This window comes from Diabrotica undecimpunctata, chromosome 1 (genome assembly GCF_040954645.1).
Source record: "Diabrotica undecimpunctata isolate CICGRU chromosome 1, icDiaUnde3, whole genome shotgun sequence".
NCBI classification, from domain to species: Eukaryota; Metazoa; Arthropoda; class Insecta; order Coleoptera; family Chrysomelidae; genus Diabrotica; species Diabrotica undecimpunctata.
In genome coordinates, this window is record NC_092803.1 from 104,097,375 (window position 1) to 104,122,092 (window position 24,718).

General features: G+C 29.5%; 1 protein-coding gene across 1 annotated transcript in view; it reads right to left on the bottom strand.

The window, feature by feature from the left end:
• The window catches only part of Kua (Plasmanylethanolamine desaturase Kua), a 320,306-nt gene that overhangs the window by 207,816 nt on the left and 87,772 nt on the right, over positions 1-24,718 (bottom strand). Inside the window, exon 2 of the mRNA XM_072545835.1 lies at positions 4,406-4,507. The gene's annotated coding sequence lies outside the window, so the exon portion shown is untranslated. The remainder of the gene's footprint in view (positions 1-4,405; positions 4,508-24,718) is intronic.

Sequence of the window (24,718 nt, forward strand, 5' to 3'; positions counted from 1 at the left end):
GAGAAGAGCAGGCATTCAAGGTTCAAAATGGCGGCTAGTAGTTTAACAGTCATCATAACCACGGAATTAAATAATTGTGAACATTTTAGTTAATTTTAAGTTACCAGTGACAGTGACAAACATTCAGTTAATAAATTATGTAAATAAAATTTGTGATAAACCTACGAACTTAATAGACAGTGATAAAGAAGATAAATTTCATGACACGAGTGAAAATTTATCTTGTGATTGTGGAAGAGTTGCGAAAGATTAAGAAGTTATTAAAAAAGAACTTGAAATCGTAAGTAGACTTTCTTATCAACTTGAAAAAAAGAACTCAAGAACAAGAAGATTTAATATTATTGTTAAAACTACAAAATACTAATTCAATTTTGCAACATGTACCGCCATCTACAAGTAAAATATCAGATTCTATTAAATCATCAACAACAAATACAAATTCTAGAAAAAGTAAATATAAAATAAACGAGCAAAAAATTGTGTCGGCTAATGAACCTGAACAAAAACCTACTGAACAAAATATTGGTTCAAATACAAAACCGGTAGGAGATTCCGAAAGGAATTCCCCCTACACAAAATAAAATAAATAAATACAACAAACCGATGTTCGGTAGCAAAATTTCTTCGAATTTTAATACACTTCCTCGACGGGGCCTCTGCCCGTTTCACGTGTCGGTGCCGATATGATGAAGGATTTTTTAAAAGAAACGGCGCCTGAAATATGTTTTGATTGTGAGGAATAGAATAGAACTGATAAGCAATCATCTTATAAAGTGTCCTTCCCTTTAGAAAGTGTAGACAATGTATACAACCCATCTATATGGCCCAGTGGATCTGTCGTAAGAAGATTCAAATTCATTAAAAATTTTCGGGAAAGAACGCATTCAGCAGACAATTCATAACTTTGATTACAGCTACAGATGTGCCTGCAACAGAGACACGGGAAGAAAACTCGTTTGTAATCAAAAATATCGAGACTTCACAAAACTGTAGTGGAAATGCAGCAGTCCGCACAAATGGAAACAATCTAGAGCGAGACATAGGAAGTTTAGAAGTTCCTGAAAAACTAATTCATATTTTGAATAGCGAAAGTCTGGTGAGTATGTTCCATGTTAATGTTCAATGTTTAGCAAATGATAGATTTATTTTTGTTGGAATTTACCTTCGATGCTGTTTGCTTCTCAGAGCACTGGCAGAGTGAAGCAAATCTCCGATACTTAAACATCGATGGGTATTTAGTTGCTAGCAGTTTCTGTAGGAAAAATAAAAGAACGGCGGTACTGTAATATATGTTAAAAACACTTTAAAATTCGAAGCTATTAACTGTGATAAATTTAATATCGAACAAACATCTGAATTTTGTGGAATTGTTCTACCAGATATTAACGCGGTTGTATTGGCAGTGTATAGATCGAGTAAATGTAACGATCTTAAGTCTTTTTTTACAAATTTCGAAAATTTATTAGGTTCCATTATGAGGCCAAATTTAAAAGTAATAATTTTGGGAGATTTTAATATTAATTTTATTGCGAAAACGGCAAATACTAGTGAGCTGACTTTTATCCTATCATCATTTGGAATAAAACAAACAATCCATGACTATACTAGGATTGCTGATACATCTGCCATTTGTATAGACAATATTATGACAAATGTTGAAGATCAGTTTCCGGCAAACGTTCTTGAACCTTGTTTCTCTCTCACTAAAAAAACTAGTTATCAAAGACAGAAGATGTCCGGTAAACTGGTTCAATGACAACTTAAAAAATATGAGAAATCAATTGCAACATATAAAATATGGGCTGATTCTACTAAAAACCCAGTACATTACAGTGAATATAAAATATATAAAAATCGTGATAATGCTGAGTTGAAAAGAACGAAAAAGCTGGTATATGATCAATTGATATTAACTTCAAAGAGTAGATCCAAGACGTGTTAGGAAGGTAATTAACTATGAGCGAAATAAAACAAATGACTCTTTCAATAACTTTTTTTGGTGAAATTGCTGAGAATATTATAAAATGTCCTCCAAATACACCAGACGATACAATTTTGAACTATCAAAAATTTCTAGCTCCATCGAATTCATTTTTCTGTCTCCAACCAATCAACAAGAAGTATCTACAGTTATAAAAACATTAAAAAATTAAAATTGTTTGGATACTAATGAGCTAAACGCATTTTTTATCAAAAGCACTAGTGAAATAATTACTAAACCTTTAAAACATCTTATTAATAGTATTTTTTTAATCGGGATATTCCCAACTTCATTTAAATACTACAAGATTGTTTCTATCTTTAAAAAGGGCGATCGTGACCTTGTAGACCATTTTTTGACAAATTTCCATCGTTTCGATATTCAGTAAAATAATCGAAAAAATTCTGAAGAAGCGTCTTATATCGTACTTCGAAACAAATAACTTTTTTACTAGTTCACAATATGGGTTTAGAAAGGATCGTTCCACAACACATGCACTTTAAAAGATGTGATGAGTACCATACTTGATGGCCTTGAGAAGCATAATCACTCTGCCATAACGCTGTGTGATCTTTCAAAGGCCTTCGACTGTGTTTCTCATGATATTTTGCTAAAAAAACTGCATTTTTACGGTATAAGAGGTACTCCTTTGGAACTAATTTCATCGTATCTAAAGGATAGATACCAAGCAGTCAAGTACGGAAATTGTCTCTCTGAATTTAAACAGATAACGCATGGAGTTCCACAAGGATCAGTACTGGGCCCTCTATTATTTATAATATATGTTAACGACTTGTCTAATTTCATGGCTCCATTTAAAACAGATTTACTTGCAGATGACAATACTTTTGTTTTTTCTGATAAAAATCGTTCAGCAAATAAACTTAACTAAATGATAACAAAACTCAAAATTTAATTTTTTCATCTACCTTCGATGTGAGTGTTAAAAAAAATAATGGCAAATTGTTAGGCATAACAGTTGACAACACATTGACTTGGTGTAACCATATTGACCATCTCAAAGGTAAACGTTCTAGTACCTTATTTCTACTCATACAATTAAAACTTGTTACAAGTGTTGATACCTTGAAAATAACGTACTTTTTCCTTTTTCATTCATTTTTAACCCATTATGTTATTCTGTGGGGAAACTCTTGCAATGCCCTAACAATATTTAATTTGCAAAAAAAGCAATAAGAATAGTTAGCTATTTGGAATCTTGCAAACCGTTGTTTATTAAATTTAAGATGTTGTTTATTAAATTTGTTGTTTATTAAATATAAGACCTTGTCAACATTATGGCTATACAGCGTTAATGTAGAAATACATAAAAACTCTGATACTTTAATTAAACACTTTTACTTACATAACTATAGCACAAGGGGTGCAAATAACATCAAAACAGTAAAGTATCATTTGAGTAAATCACAAAAAACTCAATTGACTATAATATATACAATGTCATACCTAAGGATTTAAAACAACTTTCCATGAAAAAATTTAAAGTAAATCTGAAAAGATACCTTTTGAGATTTGCTTTTTACTCTGTTAGTGAATACTTTGATCACTTCAAGGCAATAACATGAACATGGATGTACTCACTATGTTGGCATATGTCTTATTTTACATTTTATGTTTTATTTTATGTTATGCGTATTAATGTATTTTCATCTCCTATTGTATTTTGTATGTTATATATTATCTTTTTTACTTATACATATAATTGACTTGCTACAAACAAATGTAAAATTTGTAAACGTAGTTAAATAAATCTTGAATCTTGAATCATTTTGTTTTTTCATTGGAGAAGCTGAGTCCTGTTTTGTCAGACCATTTCTTGAAATTATTTAATGTGCTTTGAAGGATTCTTTGGGTGGATTCTAGATTTGTTTCTCCTAGTAGGAGAACCAGATGGTCTGCGCACAGTTTTCCTTTAACTGGTTGTTAACATTGTTCCAAAATATCGTTAATTACAACAAGAAATAAAGTTTCGCTTAACGCCGATCCTTGGGGGACAAAAGTTTGGTTTTGAATATGCTAGACAACACAAGCGATCTTTTTGTCACAAAGCGTTAAATTTAAATTTGAAGAGAGATTGCCCAACCTTTATTTGATCTATTTTCACATTACCTTTACTAATTATAGATGAGATTAGTAGGAAGTTCTCAAGTTCTATTTTTTAAGTTGCGACATATTTTGGGATCTAAAGAAAAAAATTTGGTACATATACAACTCTTTCATAAATTTTGTAACTCAAAAATAAATCAGATATCTCTAGCAATTGGGTATTTTAAATGGTATACCATAGCGGTGCAATTTTCTAATATCTAAATGTAAACATATATCACATAAACACTACTTTCACTCAGTTCTCCTATTAATTAATATTAAATATAAGTAAAAATATTATAAAATATGAATTACCTTAAAGCCACTTTAAAATCACAGCGATGGTAGTAATAGACATAGCTTGCCCGAGATCATGTTCATGTTGAAAGCTAATCTACACTTCAGGCACAATAAAATCTGCAACAAAGTAAAAAATAGTTTTTATAATAGCTATATCCACAGTTTTAAAACTAATTTGATTTCCACTGTCTTGTTTTGATATATGCGAAATGTAACTACTTGAAAAGGAATAATTATTTTTGACAGTTTCATTACAATAATTTAAAATGTTCGTATAAATCCTGTTTACTACTTTTAGTAGGCGGTTATGTCATGACTAAAACGTAGACATTTTAATTTTTTGTACTGGAAAAGTAATTGAATTATTTTTGTTTTAGAAAAAGAAGAATCACCTTTTTACTTATACGTCAAACATGATTATAAGCGTGTACTATGGTCAAATTGACGAGTGTAAAGTTATAGTAAAACAATAATAATTACAATAATCTTTGGCAAGTTACTAAAAGAAATAAATACAATATTGCAATCATTCGATAGTTTCTTTACTTATCAAAACCTATGTAACTAACACCTAATCAATTTTAATGTGCATTTAATGTCCCTTTTAAGAATAATATGTATAATCATCCGCTAAAAATTTTTGTATTATTCAGCTGCTGCTGAGATTTATGTCTCCGTTCTTATGTGAATTTTCCCTCATGTCAATTTATTTTTTCTAAATTTAGTTTGATAACATGCATCTCGTCGTTTTATTATCTTACCCCAGTCAAGGAAGAAAGGAAGTTGAAAGAATCTCATACAGCTATTTGAAAGTTCTAAAAGGTATATGAGTGGTAGCTGATGAAAAACCCGTGAAGATGTACAGCTGATTTTGTTTATTATTAAAACCCTTATTTTTGTACTGATTTATAAATGTTAATAACTTTGTTTTTTGCATAAGGACATGTACTAACTACTAAAAATTGTGGCAGTTAATAAGTTATCAAAGTATGCCAAATTTTAAATAGATCGACCAAATAGTTTGTAAGTTATTCAATTTGTTTATCCAGGAGAGTAATTATTTAAACAACTGTGCTTGCACAAACGTTCACTCTAGGCTAGAGGTATTTTATAAATCGCAATCGATTATATAAGGCTTCATTTATTAGGTTTATAAAAAAAATTTATTAATTTTTTATAAAAAAAAACAGTTTGAAGAAGGGCTTATTAGCTTCTAATTATTTACAATAACTTTGATATTTTTTTATGTCACACGGTCTTAAGTAGGCTCAATTAAAAGCTGGTGAAAAAGCACGCTATCTAAAAAAACAGAACTTTCTATGACCAATAACAAGAAAAAAGCTGAGATATTGTAGCAGTCAGTTTTCCCCTTCACTTTTCCGTGACGGTATTCTACGAGTACCATTATTTTAACGGGTTATAACTTCTTTTTTACTTCTTTACGGGTATGATATCTATAAGTTGGATCATAAAATTTAGATCTTCATATATAATCTGTTCAAGTTTCAGCTCTAGATATTAATAAACAATGAAAATATGGTTTTAAGAAAAAAAAATGCTATCTGGTTTCCTATTTGTCATTGAGAGTTCTGTTTTTTTAAGTGTTTTTAAAACTGTGCTTTTAATAATAAATTTAATAAAATCCTAAATTCCTTTTAATATACTTTAGAAACAAAGCCTCAAAGAATTGATATCGATTTACAAAATACCTCTATAGTGACTGTTTGAGCAAGTACAGTTGTATGAAAAATCGCTCTCTGGGATAACCAAATTGAAATACTTATAAACAATTTGGCTGATCCGTATAAAATTTAGCACAATTTAATAACTCATTAGATGACATAATTTTAAGTAGTTATATTACATGTTATGCTAAAAAAATGTTATAAACATTTATAAATTACCGCAAAAATAAGGGTTTTTTGAAATTATTTCGATCAATTCCTTATATATTTTAATTTTGAAACTATTAATACTAAAAAACATTTGATGATCTATAACCTTTGTTTTAACTATTTTTCTCTAATATGTATGAGAAACGTTTTACACGCAAAAACTATTTTTTTTTACTTTTTACGATTGTTTAAACACAAAGCAAAATTATCTGTACGTTTTCACATAATTGTCAACGGCTACCCCTGATACATCGACTACAAGATTTTTCAGCTTTTTTTTTCTTGACCGAGGTAGACCTGTTTAATGTGAAAAACGGTGAAAAAACCACTGATTTCACGTAAAAATATTTCGATATTTGAAGGTTATAAAATGTATATGAACGGTAGTTGATCAGAAATCCGGGAAAACGTGCAGCTGGTTTTGCTTTTTTTAATGTTTAAAAAGTAAAACAAATATAGTTTGCCTATAAAACGTTTCTTATATATTTTAGAGTAAAATGGTTCAAATTATAGTTGTAGATCATAAAAAGTTATGTAATTTTGAGAGTATGCAAATTAAAACACATAATCAATTCACCAAGATAATTGCAGAAAACCATTATTTCTGCAGTAATTTATAAATGTTAATATCTTTTTTTTTTTGCATAACGACATGTAATATACTTACACTTACTTAAAATTATGGCGATTCTTAGGTAATTAAAGTCTGCTAAATATCAACCAGATAAAAGAAATAGTTTATATGTTATTCAATTTGTTTAATCCGAAGAGCGATCATTTAAATAACTGTACTTTTCCAAACAGTCACTCTACAGGTATTTTGTAAATTGAAATGGATTCTTTGAAGCTTTAGTTTTAGGGTATATTAAAAAACTTTTTTTATTAACATTTTGTTAAATTTTTTATTAAACAACAAAGAGGTTTGAAAAGCTAGTGAAAAAACACACTTTCCAAACAAAAAACAGAACTTTCCATGATCAATAGGAACCAAGATAGCATTTTATACTTAAAATCACAGCATTTTATTTTTAAAATCTAACTTCCATTGTCTATTATTATTAAGAGCTGAAAATTAAAATAATTTTAAATGAATTTCTAAATTTTATAATCCAACTTATAGATGGTGTATACAGTAAAGGAATAAAAAGTTATAACCCGTTAAATTGGCGGTACTCGTGAAATACCGCCACCGAAAAATGGAGGGAAGAACTGTCCGAACTCCGTTTTGTTAGATTCGAACTTCAATTTGAAGAGCGCTGGCAAAATTTGCAATATCTTGACTTCGATAGCACGTAAAAGTTTTATTTTTTTTTTAACTAAACAAAATAATAACAATTGTGCTATTTTCCAGTCTCGGAAAAATAAAGTTATTAAATTTTTTCATAAAAAATTTATTGAATTTTACTATTATTTCGTAAGAAATATTTATTTTTATTGTTAAGTGTATATTATTTATATAAATATATAATATTAATTATAAATTATTAAAATACATTTAATTATTTTATTTAATTTTGTTTTTTTTTAACAAAAAAATTCATTTTATTTTAATTCCATTTAATGAAGATAAGTAACTAATAAGTATAAATAATATTTTTATAGTTTACCTCTCCACTATTCCGTGGCAGTATTTTACGTGTACCATCATTTTCACGGGTTATTACTTTTTACTCCTTGGTATATAACGTTTATAAAATAGATCATAAAATTTAGATCTTCATTTATATAATTCGTTGAATACTCAGCTCGTAATGTTAATAAACAATAAAAACATGGTTTCCTATTGGTGATAAAAGGTTCTGTTTTTTATTGAAAAGTTTGTTTTTTCACCAGCTTTTCATTGAGCCTACGTACAAGTGTATGACATAAAAAATTTCAAAGTTATTATTAATGTTTATCAGTTAAAACGCCAGCCTTAACATATCTTAAAAATAAACCCTTACAGAATTGATATCGATTTACAAAATACCTCTATAGAGTAACTTTTAGAATGCGACTGTCTGGTAAAGAACATTTGTTGAAACAATCGCTCCTCAGGATAAACAAATTGAATCACTTATAAAATATTTGGTCGATCTATTTACAATTTAGCACACTTTAATAACTCTTTAACCACCATAATTTTAAGTAGTTATGTGACATGTCCTTATGCAAAAAACAAAGTTATTACCATATACTTAATGTATTTTAATTTAGCAACTCGAAAATCGAACAACTTTTTATTGTCCATGTTAATCCATGTTAATTTTTCTGTTTTGTTGTCGTTTACTTTCTTCTTATTTAAAGCATCTTGCGGTATAAGGCAACTAGCTTCTTCTGACGTAGAGAATTTTTGTCAAACTCGTTCTTGAAAAATGATAATGTTTCATCCTTTTACCAAAAGTACTTGTAGTATTTTTCAACCAGTTTACTTATACTGTACTTTTTATCTGGTTTTAACGGTAAACCTACCTCCACAGCTGTAGGTTTCATATGCAGTTTCTGTCTCCTTTTTAGCAAAGATTTATTGATACCGAGTTTGTTTTTATAGGAACTCTTCTCTCTAACTGCAATTCCATTTGGAGTTTTTGAAGTTATTACACATTTTGACATTTTAAATTTAAAATGCCATTAGCTGTGGCTGTGGTGTCGACCCCCTAACCTGTAAACTCGACATGTGACACGTAACTTTAAGCGTTCTTTTTAATAGTTTTTTCAATTTGGCCAAAAAGTCTGTCTGGTGGAATGTACGAATGTTCTACAATTAAACACTATAGAAGAGATGAACGATTTTTGTATTATTACTAAATTCCAGTGTGAATACAGCAATGGGAAATAGCTGCTCAAGACCAACAATAATGGAGGGAAATACTAAACGCGGCCAAGACTCACATAGAGTTGTAGAGACAAATAATGATGATAACTAAATTCAAATGTTGTGACAGTATGGTATAGAGTTAAAGCTATTTTATTGCACTCCTTCTGATGATCCAGTTCTGTCCATTCATACAATCTAAATAAATATGGATTTCATTTTACCTTAAAATTTCCTCCAACTATTGTGAAATGCTAAAAATTTAGTCGTATAGCTGCTTGATGTATCATTTTTGGAAGTACTAAGTTATTTTGGTAATTAAAGGTAAATGTTACTACTTCAGGATAATTTTGGTTTTCTCTCAGAAGCTCAGTAAAGCACTTGGCTCAAATTTTATGTACACGCTGATGAACCATTATCTGATTTTTTGTGATAGCATCTCAAGCTTTTTTAGTTTGCCTTTAAATTGCAGACATGTGAAACTTGTAAGATTGGCAGTTTTTGTAGTACCAAAATTAACATTATATTCTCGCATAAAAAATATTTAAACAACTGTTTTCTTCGAGAGGAGTCAAATCGGAGATCTTGCCTGCCATTCGATCTTTCCACGTCTTTCAATCCACCTATTGGGAAAAACCTCGTTTAAATAATTTATAACTATACGTGCAAAATGCGGATGGCTCTGTCTTGTTGGTAGTAAATAGATCGATCTATCTCATTTGTATGATTGGCATCAGGAAAAAATCTTTGTAATGTAGGCACTAAAAAGTTAATAAAAAAATCTAGATAAACCTCACCATCAACTATGCCCTCAAAAAAATAAGGACCAATAATTTTATTGTTAATGATACCAGCGCAAATGTTAATTTTTTTTAGGATATTGCGTGAGTCTTACACACCAAGTTTCTCTGAGTTTGTTAACCGTTCCGTTTAAATGAAACGTCGCTTCATCAGAAAAATCTATTTTGTTTATGAACTGCAAATCTGCGTTCATTATGTCCATCATCATTTCACAGAATTCTTGCCTTCTATCGGGATCATCTTCATTTAACTCCTGAACCAACTGAACTTTGTAAGGGTGGTATTTTTCTTTATGCAAAACTCTCAAAATAGATGATTTACTTACATCATTGACGGCGGCCAGTTTTCGAGTTGTCTTATGCGGATTTTCCTCAATCTCTAGAAGTACGTCTAACTTTTTTTCATCAGTAAATTTAACATTTCTACCTGTACATGTCCAGTATAACGAAACTTCTGTTCAATTTTTCTAACTGTAGACTGCGAAACTTGTTGACCAGGGTATTTATTATTAAACATTTCACAAACCTCCTTTTGAGTTCTTATTTTATTACCAAAACCAATCATAATTAAAATGTCTATTCTTTGAGTCTCGGACAAATGAGCCATAATTTAATTAAATTTAATACGCGCACAAATATTATACTGACTTTTAGTAACTTTAAATACTTAAATACCTAAACGACAGCAGCCTACTAGATTCATATCAATTGGTTATTTGGCTTTATGACTAATATTTTATTATCTTCAAAGGTTTTTCCCTAATGTTTAGCAGAACAGATTCGAAAATACCTGATTATTTCTAAAGTATATTTTAATAGACCCGGCAATATTGCTGATTTAAAAGTTAGGATAACGATAGAAACTAACAAGATAACCTTCGAGGTCATACAAAAAGTTGTACAAGAATTCCAAAATTGCCTCGGTTATTGTCAAGAAGTTAATAATGGTGGTCAAGTTGAACATTTAATTTAATTGTAAAAATTAATTTTCTCAGTTATGATTGCACAAACTCAAAAAAGTTTATATTGACGAACAGAGGACTAAAATCCCTTTCTAACAAGTTGCCACACGACCCCCTTTGTTATTTAAAATTTTCGAGGGGGTGCTTATAATTTAAAGGGGGTGCTGGAAGGAGATAATATTTTCATACTGTAAATTGTCAATTTAAGAATAAAAATCGACCTGTTTCAGGTTTTTTTCAGATACTACATAATAACGCTAAAAATGAATTTATTCCATACATATAGACACATATATATATATATATATGTCTATATGTATATATAGACATATATATATATATATATATATATATATATATATATATATATGTCTATATGTATATATAGACATATATATATATATATATATATATATATATATATATATATTATATATATACAGAGAGAAAAAATATTTAAGCTCCTAGTTTCAAAGACTAATTAATTTTTTTAGGGTTGTGTTATTGAATCTTGTATACTTCTTTGTTATGTAAGCAAAAAAACTTTTATATGATTCACATACCTATTAATATAATAATCACATATATAATCACTGGCACATCGTAAATCCTATCTACAGAGATATGCCTGTCACGTTGGATTAACTGATATCAGGAATGAATGCAAATAAATGACTCTACCATCGATTGATTTCTACGAACACACTGTTGTATAAAATATTTAAATCGTCTGGGTTCACCATAATTTATATAAGTCGGTATAAAATCCTTTTAGGAATAAACATATGGGTACAAACGGAATGCCACTTAGGGATATTGTTTTTTAATGATATTGATATATACTATTATTGATATTAATATATACTGGTATTGGAGAATATGAAGAACTTACAAAGTTTAGTAATATAACCAAACTATTTTGTATAAAATAAAATACTCGAATACGATTTTTAAAATTAACAATCTAATTTAAATTCTCTCTTTCGACTCGAATCTTCTTTTCACTCTATTCGGCTCTTAATATCGATCATTGTAGACTATTCTATTAGGCTAGAGTATTCTATCATCGGCGTCACAAAATAACACTCTTTATACTGTCCCCTCTAAAACTCACTGTCCCTCCGGATCTGAACCCTATCCCAGTGTTCGATAGGACTGTAAACTATTCAGGTATTAAGATTAATATATTATTACATATTTATTTGATATATTTATCTTCTTCCTTTGCCCTATCCGTTTCGGACGTTGGCTATTAACAAGGCTATTTTGACTTTGTTTACGGCACCTCTGAACAGTTCGGTCGATGTTAGTCCGAACCATTGTCGCAGGTTATGCACCCATGAGTGTCGTCTTCTTCCCAGTCCCCTCCTACTGTCGATTCTTCCTTGGACTATTAACTGTAGCAGCCGGTACTTAGTATGCCTCATGACATGTCCGAAGTACTCAAGCTTCCGTTTCTTTACGGTGAAGATTATTTCTTTGCTTTTGCCTATTCTCTGCATTACTTCCACGTTAGTGATGTGGTCTGTCCAGGATATCCGAAGAATACGGCGATATATCCACAGCTCAAAGGATTCTAGTTTCTTCAGGGTGGCTTCCGTTGTGGTCCATGCCTCTGCTACATAGAACAAGACCGGGAAGACATAACACTTGACCAGTCAATTTTAGTTCAATTGAGATTTTGCTTGTGAACCACTTTTTCATATTGTTGAACGCGTTTCGCGCTTTTTCAATTCGTGATCTTATTTCTGTTGACTGGTCCCATTTTGTGTTGACTGTGGTTCCAAGGTATGTGCATGTCTCCACTTGTTCTATTTTTCGGTTGTTTAATGTCAATTGCATCGGAGGTTGTTGGGTTCTGCTGATGAGCATGCATTTAGTTTTGGTGGTATTGAGTTCTAAACCATATTCTTGACTATATAACAGCTGTTAACAGTTAACAGCGTATATTTATAACAGCTGTTTAATGTAAGCTCAGATATCCTACTGGTGATTTATCTCGAATGATTCTCACCATTCTTCCTTCTTCTGTTAATGTGTCCATTCCATTTATTTAATAACCCCTTAATAATGTCTTCAAACTATGAAACTGTCTATAAGAGTCTTTTCACCTATTCTAGTAAGTATATTTAATTCAGTTGTTTTCAATTGCTTTTTGATTTTTATCTTTCTGTTCTAATTTTTGTAATACATTTTAAGTCCTTACACGATCTTGTATTTTCTTGATTTGGTCTCAGTGCTAAGGTCTTTGTTATTCCTTCTGCTATCTTGCCATTATTTCTTCTTGAATTGTCTGTTCTATTACTTCAGCCTTAACATCGTCAAAACTTGATCTTTCTATACATATATATTTATTTTACATTTAAACTTCATTTCCTGGTTAATAATTACACAATCTACTTCAAAGTTACATTTAGAAGCAACTTGAAACTAGAAAATCATCAAGTTGTAAAAATTTGGCTCTCCTATTAAATTAGTGCGAGAGTCGTTGCAGGTTGTTTTCGTTATTCGCTACTAGCACTGCTATATCGCTTGCATATCATATAATGGTTTTCCCTTATCTCTATATTTTCAGTTTACTTTCTTCTCAGTACTTTAGAGTGGAGGTTTAAAACCAGTCATGTTATATTGAAATTTATAATATGATGAAAAACTGCTTATGCATCAGTGGTATGATGGTCAAAGGTACAGCAAAAAAGTGCCAATCAACTAAGCAAGGTGCCAAAACATACTTGCCTCTTCCACCTGGAATCACAGGCGCTCTGAAGGGCATACCAAAAACTAAAAAAAAATCTTACCGAAAGATACCGAATGGATGCCGACTTTTGACCGATTGGTACTCAGAAACAAGCCTAAAACACCTTTCAGAGTATTCATATACCCACTGTTGGAAATTATCTTCATTTTACAATACAAGAAGCGGGCCAGAAGTTGAAACTGGCTAAGAATGTAGACTTGGATTAAATAATCCTTCATCGAAACAATTTTGTCGAAAGTCGAACTGGAAATAATAATGCTTGTTGTATTTAATGGCAATTTAGTTACAAAAGATTGTTGTTTACAAAAGTATTTAACTAACACTTATTATTTATTTTTCTGCTATGTATACGAAGGTAAGGTTTACGTAGAGCGCGTGTAAGAACTATCTTGCTTGAGGATCGAGTACGAAGTCTGAGAAAGGAGTCTTGAATGTAAACTGCTTCGTACTACGGCCGTGCACAAAGTCTGAGAATTCCGCTTTAATTCAACCTCCTATAGGAAAAACAATCGTCTTTCAACGGTTGTAACGAATTTTAACGGTTTTAACGTACTTTGCATGTCCCAAACAGTGGGTTTTAAAAGGCACTTTTTACACATTACTGCATAATAACAATAAACCTTCTTCTTTTTCTTCGGCTTTTCCCATTATGAGTTCGCCGTTTTCGTCCTCCACAGCACTCTATTCTCTCAGTCACCTTCACTGAGGTCTTTATCTATCATAGCATGTCCGATGTATGTTTTCCATCTTGTAGCAGGTCTTACTCCCCGTCTTCTTCCCGGCGGTTCCCAGTTTAATATTCTTTTCGGCCACCTATGCTCTGGCATTCTTTGTACATGCCCGTACCACTGAAGGGCTCTGTTTTCCAACTTTTTTGTAATTGAGCATTTTACTTCCATTCTGTTCCATATTTCCTCCGTTCTTATTCTATCCGCTCTTGTGATTTGTAGACATCTTCTCATAAAGTCCAGTTCAACTGTTCTTATTTTATTTCGTATTGTTGTTGTCATTGGCCATACTTCTGCTCCATATAGGGAGGGTAATATTCATCACTATGCTTTGAAAGATCCTCTTTTTGTTTTCTTTGATTAGAGTATCACTCCATGAAGTGCTCTTGTGGCTTGTTTTCCCCGTGCTATTTTCATTTCTATATCTTTCATACAAGTACCATCTCGGCTAATCATTGACCCTAAATACTTAAAAGCCTTACAACTCTTATTAGTCTCTTCTTCTAAACTTAAGTTCAAATCTGCAACCTCGGGTCCAATACATAAGTATTCGGTCTTGCACATATTTTTCTTGAGTCCCCAAAGTTGATATTCTTCCTTTAATTTCCTTATCATATATTCCATATCCCTGTCTTGTGCAAAAATGACTTGATCATCTGCGAAAAGTAGTTAATGTAATATATTCTCTTGTACTGGTATGCCCATTGTTCCGCATTTTCTATACCATCTTTTCAAAGCATATATATATATATATATATATATATATATATATATTTTGTTATGATGTGTTGTTTGTTTGAATTATGAGCAATGAGTATTTTTAATAATATAGGGTTTTTATCGCGGTTCTCAAAGAATTAGTTTGTAAGTACTTTTTTAAATTATCTTTATTATAACTATTATGAAACACACATATATATCTAACCTAGCCAATGTAAATTTAAAATAAACTATCTTTAAATTGATGTTCTTATAAAACTAATTAAATTCTATAGATAATGTTAAATTTAAACAAACTATCTTCAAAATTGAAATTGTTATAACACTAACTAAATTATATTAACAAAATTTTGTACCTTTCTTTCACTGAATGCCTAAATGAACTGTTTTCCACTATATAGATTCTAATCATCACTGAATGTCTTCGTACTTCGGTTATCCTTGTTTTTGTGAAATTACTTTTTCCAATTATCAGCTTCTACCAATTTAAGATATAGTTTTCTTCACCAGCATTTCTACACCACCAAGCAAACCAGCAAACACCATTTATATTTATTCTTCTTTTCAATATACCAATATCCAATTATTATAAGTTGATTTATACTAATCTCCAATCATAATATAATTTAATTCCTTTCAATGTCTATCCAATATTCTTCTAATATACTTTTATAATCTTCAATAATTATTTGTGTATAATTATAAATGTGCATTAAATATAGGCATAATTTTTAATCTTCATTTAACTCACTATATTAAACAATTTGATTATTTGTAACTGATTCACTGACTCCAACTAACTTTCATATTTCTTACTAAACTTTTCTGACTGACTTCTTGAAAATAACTAAATGTGTCTACTAACTTTCATAATAAACTGGCCTGACTTCTGACTAAAAACTCCTCTCTTGAATCCAAATCACGGGTATTTATATCTTTTTGGATATTCCAGAATCATCTGGCAAGAGATCATGTTCCAATTTGTTCCATTACTTCTATATAGATGTTCTCGAAAAAATATCTGTTCCATCCACCGACATAATCATTATTCCAGAATGTTCGACCGTAAACAATGGTCACACTCTGCACTCTGGAGAATTCGTTAATGTTCCATTGATAATTTTGTTGACATTTAGGCTTTTCAGATCAGAATAAACATTCAAATTAGTAACTAACACTCTAATTTAATAAAATACACATTTCAAACAATATATTATTATAACCCCACTTTATATTCGTAAATATTCTTAAACGTCACTTCAGAGTATGTATATCTGTCTATCACTCACTGTATAGTTGGTTGCCTATGCACATGGCTCACTTAAATATATTTACAACATTAAAATACAACTTTTTACAATTATTATATGCTAATTTATTAAAATGCCCTCACATAAATATATTTTTATTAAATTCTCTAGTATATAACTTATTTAAAACAACCAAATATCTAATATTATGTAGAATATAACTTATAAATTATTTTCTATAAACCCTAATCGTATCAATACCCCAAAATAATATTTAAAATAAATAATTTACTTATTATTTTTTTAAATATTAATTTTCTCATACCTTATTAAATTTAATAAATTAATAATTCAATTTTTTTTTTATTATTTAAAATGTGTTAAATACATTCCTGTTCGCTGTCTATGTCAAACTGTCATGTCAAATGGAAGCAATTGAAAATGGAGGCTATCAGAAAATAAAATATAACCTTAATTAAAAATATAATCTATATGGTGTTCTGTTTATTTATAGACAAAATCCAGGAATTATTTCCATTTAAAATAACTTTCATCAATATAAATTGGTAAGTTTTTTCACTTTATTATATTAGAAAGACATTTTTATAACAATTATAGTATCAATTTTGTGTCTAACCCCAAATTATGATTTTTAGGGTACAAATTAATTTCCATATATACAAAATTCAACAAGTATGATGTCAAATTGATTCACAACAAAGAAATCTACCATCTACCATTTAACAAATCAAGTCTATTGAATAAAATGGATATATCAGTAAGTTATTAGTGTTATTATATTTGTGTTAAAGGTATAGAAATCATTATTCAATCTCTTCATGATATTGAAAAATGTCGTTGATATGAAACATGCCTCTTAGTCTGTTCTCTGCATCTATTAACACATAACTATTTAGTCCATTCTGATTTTCAATTCTGTATGGACCTTCAAACATTGGTTGAAATTTCTTACAGCGATTTTCTTTAACATTACTTTTTCTAAGTGAACGAATTAACACTTGGTCTCCTTTTTGAAATGTGATTGGTTTTTTTATATTTCGATTTTGTCTTCTGATATATTTTTCAGCTTTCCTCCTAATTCGGTTATTCACTTTCTGCATTACTTGTTCTAACATATCCTGATTATATTCACTAATCCACTTTCTGTTTCCTATATGGCCAAACATTAAATATTCTGGTACTTCCTCTGTATTCAAATTATGTGTATTATTTAAAAAATACTCTACTTGTGGTATATGTTGCTGCCAAGTTTCGTGTTGATTTTGGCACAGTATCCTTAAATATTTTATAACTTCTTTAATATATCTTTCTGCAGGATTTGCCTGAGGATGTCTGATACTTGTAAAATGAATGTTGATTCCCTTTTTCTCACAAAATGTCCGAAATTTTTGGTTGTTAAAATATGTAGCATTATCTATTATGCAATTTCTAAATGGTCCTATTTCTTCGAAAAATTGATTAATATATAATTTTAATGTTTTAACATTTGTTCTAGAGCAGGGATATAGTTTAATAAATTTTGTATATAAATCAACTATCACTAGTATATGCTTTTTTCCTGTTGGACTGAGAACTAAATTTGAAATAAAATCCATGGAAACTGTATTTAGTTTTTCATATACAACATTAGATTTATATGTGTTCTGGTTTTTGAAATTCTTTTCTTTGTTTAGTTGACATATTGGGCATTGGGTAGTAATTTCTTTTGCTATACTTATGTCATTCTTTGCAAAATAATTGTCCCTAAATAGCATCCATAGCTTTCTTGAACCAATATGCATATAATTGTTATGTAAATTTTTCAATATTTTCTTTGCTAAAGTTCTAGTTATTACATATACTTCTATGCCATTTATTATTTTATAATATACCCCATCTTTCCTAAGGACTTTTTGTTTTTCACTCAAATTGATCTGATCTCTTATAATTTCTTCTTTAGAATATAATCCAGTACTTTCTACTAATTGATTTAATCCAATTTTTATTGTTCGCTGCCCTTTTTGTGATGTATTTTCTAACCTTGATAAAGCATCTGCCACTATATTGGATTTTCCAGAAATGTATTTGATTTCAAATGAGTATTCACTCAATATTAGACTCCACCGATGTATTCTACTGTTTCCATATTTGTTATTTAATATAGATGTTAAAGCTTGGTGATCTGTTTCTATTGTAAATTCATTACCCAACAAATAAAATCTTAATTTTGTGACACAGTGTATTATACTTGCTAGTTCTAATTCTGAAACTGAGTAACCCTTTTCATGTGGCTTTGTAATTCTTGAAATGAATTGTATTGGGTATTCGACCCCATCATGTATTTGTAATAATACCCCTGATAATCTCTCTATTGATGCATCTGTTCTTAATATGAATGGCTGTGTGTAGTCAGGATAGTATATTTTCAAATTTGACAGAAAAATGTTTTTAATTTCTTGGAATGCTAGTTCTCTTCTCTGATCCCATCTCCATTTTACACCTTTTCTCAGTAGTTCAAGTAATGGAATTTCTTTTATACTTAGATCTGGTATCATCCTTTTATAATAATTAATTATTCCAATAAATCCTCTTAAAGTTCTTAAATTGTGTGGTGTTTTATATTCCTGAATGACTTGTGTCCGTTCTGGATCCATTTCGATTCCCTTAGTGTTAAGTTTATAACCTAGATATATGACTTCTTTTTGAAAAAATGTACATTTTTCTTGATTTATTTTTAGTCCAACTTTGTCTAATCTATTTATTATAGTTTTTAGGTGTTTCTCATGATCTTCAGCCGTTTTAGAAAAAATTAATATATCATCAATGTAGTGAATTACAAAATGTTCATATTGATCCAAAATATCATGAAGACATCTACATAGAGCACTGCAAGATGATTGAAGTCCAAATGGTACTACTTTGAATTGATATACTACTCCATCTATCTGAAATCCTGTATACTGTCTACTTTTTCTTTCTAAAGGTATTAACCAAAAACTATGCTGTAAATCGATTTTAGTGAAAAATGACATTCCTGTAATTCTTCCTAGTATTCCATCTATACTCATTGGTGCTTCAAATTGCTTTTCAGTGATCTTGTTAATATTCCTTGCATCCAAACATAACCTGATTTCACCTGATCTTTTTTGTACTACTACTATGGGGTTAATAAAACGTGTGTCTGCCTTCTCAATGATTCCATCTTCTAACATATTATTAATTGTTTTGTTTACTTCTTCTCTGTATTTATATGGTATTGGGTATGATTTTGTTTTAAAATCTTTTTCTTCTTTAACTTTTATACTATGGATATAATTTTGTGCAATTCTATTTTCTTTATTGACAAGTCCCTTGTGTTGCTGCAATATGGAAATGACTATTGATTTATATTCTTCAGGGCAATTTAAAACTTTTATCATATCTTCTTCTTTACAAATAAAATTATTCTTCATTATGTACTCATTATTCCTTGCTTCCAATTTTACGCACTCCGCCTCGTAGGCATCCATCTGCTTAAAATTTCCATTCCTTAAATATTCACTACAATAATTATTCTTTACATTCTTTTGGGACATTTCCCTATCATCAAAATACATTTCTTCTTCATAAACATCATTATTTTCTTTTAATAATATCCTATCAACTCTTATTCCTTCTTCTACCTCATCTTTCTGCATAAATTTAATTATTTGCCCTTCCAAAGTTACCATTTTTTCTTCAAAATCTATCTTTACTTTCTTCTTTTCCAATTCATCATTTCCCATTAATATATCAACACATAAATCCTTGACAATAAATCCTTGCATATTAATTTCTTTATTAAGAATATTAATTTTAAAATTGGCTAGTTTATCAATTTCACCCAACTTCTTATTATTTGCACCAACAATTTTAATTTTTGGAATCTTTATTATATCTGATAGTTTTAATGTATTAAAAATAAAATTCTCCGAGACTAAAGTACTTTCTGAACCAGTATCTATCATAATCTTAATCATTTTATTTTTGGCCAAAGCATTTATATAAATTAAATTAATAGATTCAATAATTTTCTCTTCATCTAAAGAAATAAATTCAGAAAGTTTTTCATAATAGCAATGGCCTAACTTGTAATTCAGAAAGTTTACTGCACAAAATTTTGATTATTAGAATTGTCAGATTGTATCTGACCACTTGGATCTGATGTCCTATGTCTTTCCCTACTATGACTTCTACTCACATTTTCCTGCCTTGTACTACTTCGTTCCCTGTCTTCGCAGCTTCTATTCCTTCGAACACAATTTACCTGTCTGTTATAGTTAGGTCGCTCTGTATTTCTTCTATTGTTAAAATCTTGTCTATTATTATTAGTACTGTTATTAAAATGTTGTCTATTATAACTAGTATTGTTATTAAAATTCTGTCTATTTTGATTACTGTTATTATTATTAAAATTTTGTAAATGATCACCATACCTAGTGTTATTGTTATATGATTGTCTATATTGTTGATTATCATTTTTATTATATTGAAAGTTATTATTGTTTTTTCTGTTGTTATTATTACTTGTCATATTGCCTCTTTGTATTCTTTGAATAAAATTAATAAAACTATCTATTGTTTTAATATTTTGTACAGTTACTGTTTGCACAACATCTGCATCAAAATGTCTAGATACATTTAAGACTGTTTCATCCTCTCTAAGTGGTGGTTCTAAATATTTTGCAACTGTTATCAATTTCAATGCATAATCTACCATATTTGATTTTAAATTTTGATTATACTTTCCAAAATATAGAATTTCTCTAAACTTTGCTTGCTTTAATTCACCCCAATAATAATTTAAAAATTTATTTTCAAATGTTTGAAAGTTATCTAAATCATTTTCAATACTAGCAAACCAAGTTGCTGCATTGTCATTTAATGTCACTCTAATATAATCTTTAATATCATTAATATTATTCACAAATCTTAATTTATGTTTTAAACTATTTATGTATACTCTAGGATGCAAATTTTTTATATTTCCAGAGAATTTAATCCCAGTCTCATTTGTTAAATTTAAGTAAGGTCTTCCTATGTCTCTCATTTGTGAAATATCATCTATTCTCTGTTCCACATTTCTTATTTGATTATTATTTATTTGGATATTTTGTTGTATATCGTCTAATTTTTCTTCTGTGTTTCTCCTGTCTTCGTTAATTTTTACTTCTAAGTTACATTTCTGTAACTCTATTTTCTGTTCTATATCTATCTTATTATCTTGAATAATCCTCTTTACTTCTCTCCTCTCATTTTCTATCCTTTTCTTGTAGTCATTCCGTATAATTTTTATTTCATTTGCTACTTTTTTCTCTGCAGCTTCAAGTTTTTTATCCATTTGTTTTTCTATTTGTTTTACAATTTTATTATTATTATCTTCTATTTTCTTTTCTAATTTTCTATAATTCTCTTCTAATTTCTGTTCCATTTTTTTCATGTCTTCTTTGATTTCTTTTGAATTCTCTTCCATTTTTTTCGTATTCTCTTCCATTGTCTTGTTCATCTGCATCATTAATGACATCAAAGCTGCCATATTGACATTTTCCTCTCTTTCTGGATTCATTTCTGCAGTATCTTGGGGAACTTGAACTAAACTCTCCTCTTGTATAGGTTGTGTTTCTACTTCCACATCTTCTTCATTCTTTTTGCTTCTTGTACCTTTCTTTCCTTGAGACATTTTGAGACTTTACTTGTTCAAATATAATTAAAAATAAATTCTATAATTTTTGCTTTTTAATGAAAATTAATTTAATTATATGAGAGCACTTATCTTCCCAAACTAATTCTTTTAAATAGAGAGCCCCACGTTGGGCGCCAAATTGTTATGATGTGTTGTTTGTTTGAATTATGAGCAATGAGTATTTTTAATAATATAGGGTTTTTATCGCGGTTCTCAAAGAATTAGTTTGTAAGTACTTTTTTAAATTATCTTTATTATAACTATTATGAAACACACATATATATCTAACCTAGCCAATGTAAATTTAAAATAAACTATCTTTAAATTGATGTTCTTATAAAACTAATTAAATTCTATAGATAATGTTAAATTTAAACAAACTATCTTCAAAATTGAAATTGTTATAACACTAACTAAATTTTATTAACAAAATTTTGTACCTTTCTTTCACTGAATGCCTAAATGAACTGTTTTCCACTATATAGATTCTAATCATCACTGAATGTCTTCGTACTTCGGTTATCCTTGTTTTTGTGAAATTACTTTTTCCAATTATCAGCTTCGACCAATTTAAGATATAGTTTTCTTCACCAGCATTTCTACACCACCAAGCAAACCAGCAAACACCATTTATATTTATTCTTCTTTTCAATATACCAATATCCAATTATTATAAGTTGATTTATACTAATCTCCAATCATAATATAATTTAATTCCTTCCAATGTCCATCCAATATTCTTCTAATATACTTTTATAATCTTCAATAATTATTTGTGTATAATTATAAATGTGCATTAAATATAGGCATAATTTTTAATCTTCATTTAACTCACTATATTAAACAATTTGATTATTTGTAACTGATTCACTGACTCCAACTAACTTTCATATTTCTTACTAAACTTTTCTGACTGACTTCTTGAAAATAACTAAATGTGTCTACTAACTTTCATAATAAACTGGCCTGACTTCTGACTAAAAACTCCTCTCTTGAATCCAAATCACGGGTATTTATATCTTTTTGGATATTCCAGAATCATCTGGCAAGAGATCATGTTCCAATTTGTTCCATTACTTCTATATAGATGTTCTCGAAAAAATATCTGTTCCATCCACCGACATAATCATTATTCCAGAATGTTCGACCGTAAACAATGGTCACACTCTGCACTCTGGAGAATTCGTTAATGTTCCATTGATAATTTTGTTGACATTTAGGCTTTTCAGATCAGAATAAACATTCAAATTAGTAACTAACACTCTAATTTAATAAAATACACATTTCAAACAATATATTATTATAACCCCACTTTATATTCGTAAATATTCTTAAACGTCACTTCAGAGTATGTATATCTGTCTATCACTCACTGTATAGTTGGTTGCCTATGCACATGGCTCACTTAAATATATTTACAACATTAAAATACAACTTTTTACAATTATTATATGCTAATTTATTAAAATGCCCTCACATAAATATATTTTTATAAAATTCTCTAGTATATAACTTATTTAAAACAACCAAATATCTAATATTATGTAGTATATAACTTATAAATTATTTTCTATAAACCCTAATCGTATCAATATATATATATATATATATATATATATATATATATATATATATATATATATATATAATGTTAAAAAGTGTAGGTGAGAGACCACATCCCTGTTTGAGGCCTTTTGTTGCGGTGATTGTTTTTGTTATTTCATTATCTAACTTTATTTGCACTTGTGTTTCTTTATATAGTCTTTGTGTTATATTCACCCATTTCTCTCTAACGCGCATTCTTCTCATTGCTTCCCATAGTTGTTTCCTGGGCACGCTATCGTATGCTTTCTCTAAGTCGATAAAGGTCATATGTGTTTCAATGTTTTTTTCTTTATTCTTTTTAATCACCTATCTCATAATGAATATATTATCTAAACATGATCTGGCTTTTCGGAATCCGGCTTGTTCTTCGCTATAATGGTCCATGTGTTGTTCTAGTTTTTCTAGTGGTAGCGGGTAGATACTCATCTATGATCCCGATAGGTGACAGATCTACTTCAGGGATGCGCCCCTGCCGACGCGAGCCTTGGTTTATCCTTTAATACCATACAGGGGAAACCATTGTCCTACCCTTAGTCCATATCCAAACCTACCTTTTCTGTCCCAGTACCCTGGATGGATTTACCGATAACGACCCTAGATTGAATATGGAAATGATTTTTGATTAACGAATAGGAAGATGGTCCTCCGAAGAATAGGGGGTTCAGGCGCCGGGCCTGCTACCCGACACTCGGAAAAAGCCATTATGCAAAAACCAATCCAAAAATAAACCTCAAAGATTTATTGCCCTTTTACGAGTTCCGAGAACTAACAAATATTGTTGAACCAGAATAGACAAAAAAACTTGTTTTTTTTTTGTAACGAATTAGTGAAGCGGTTCGAGAAGCAAAAAACATTTATGACTAGTTGTGGTCGTAAAAATGATAATTTCTTGTATTAAGAAGAGGAGAATTTGAGGTAAAATAATATCAAGTGTGTTTGGGTACCAAAAGAAGCAACCTGTTTTAGCCTAAAGCGGAGAAGACAAAAAGCTCGTTTTATTTGAGTTGAGATATATATTTTCGTGTTTTATTATTAATTGTAACAAAATAATGAGGGATTATTAGGGATATGTTAAGACTTTAACAACAACGAAAACGATGAGATAGAGAAAACAT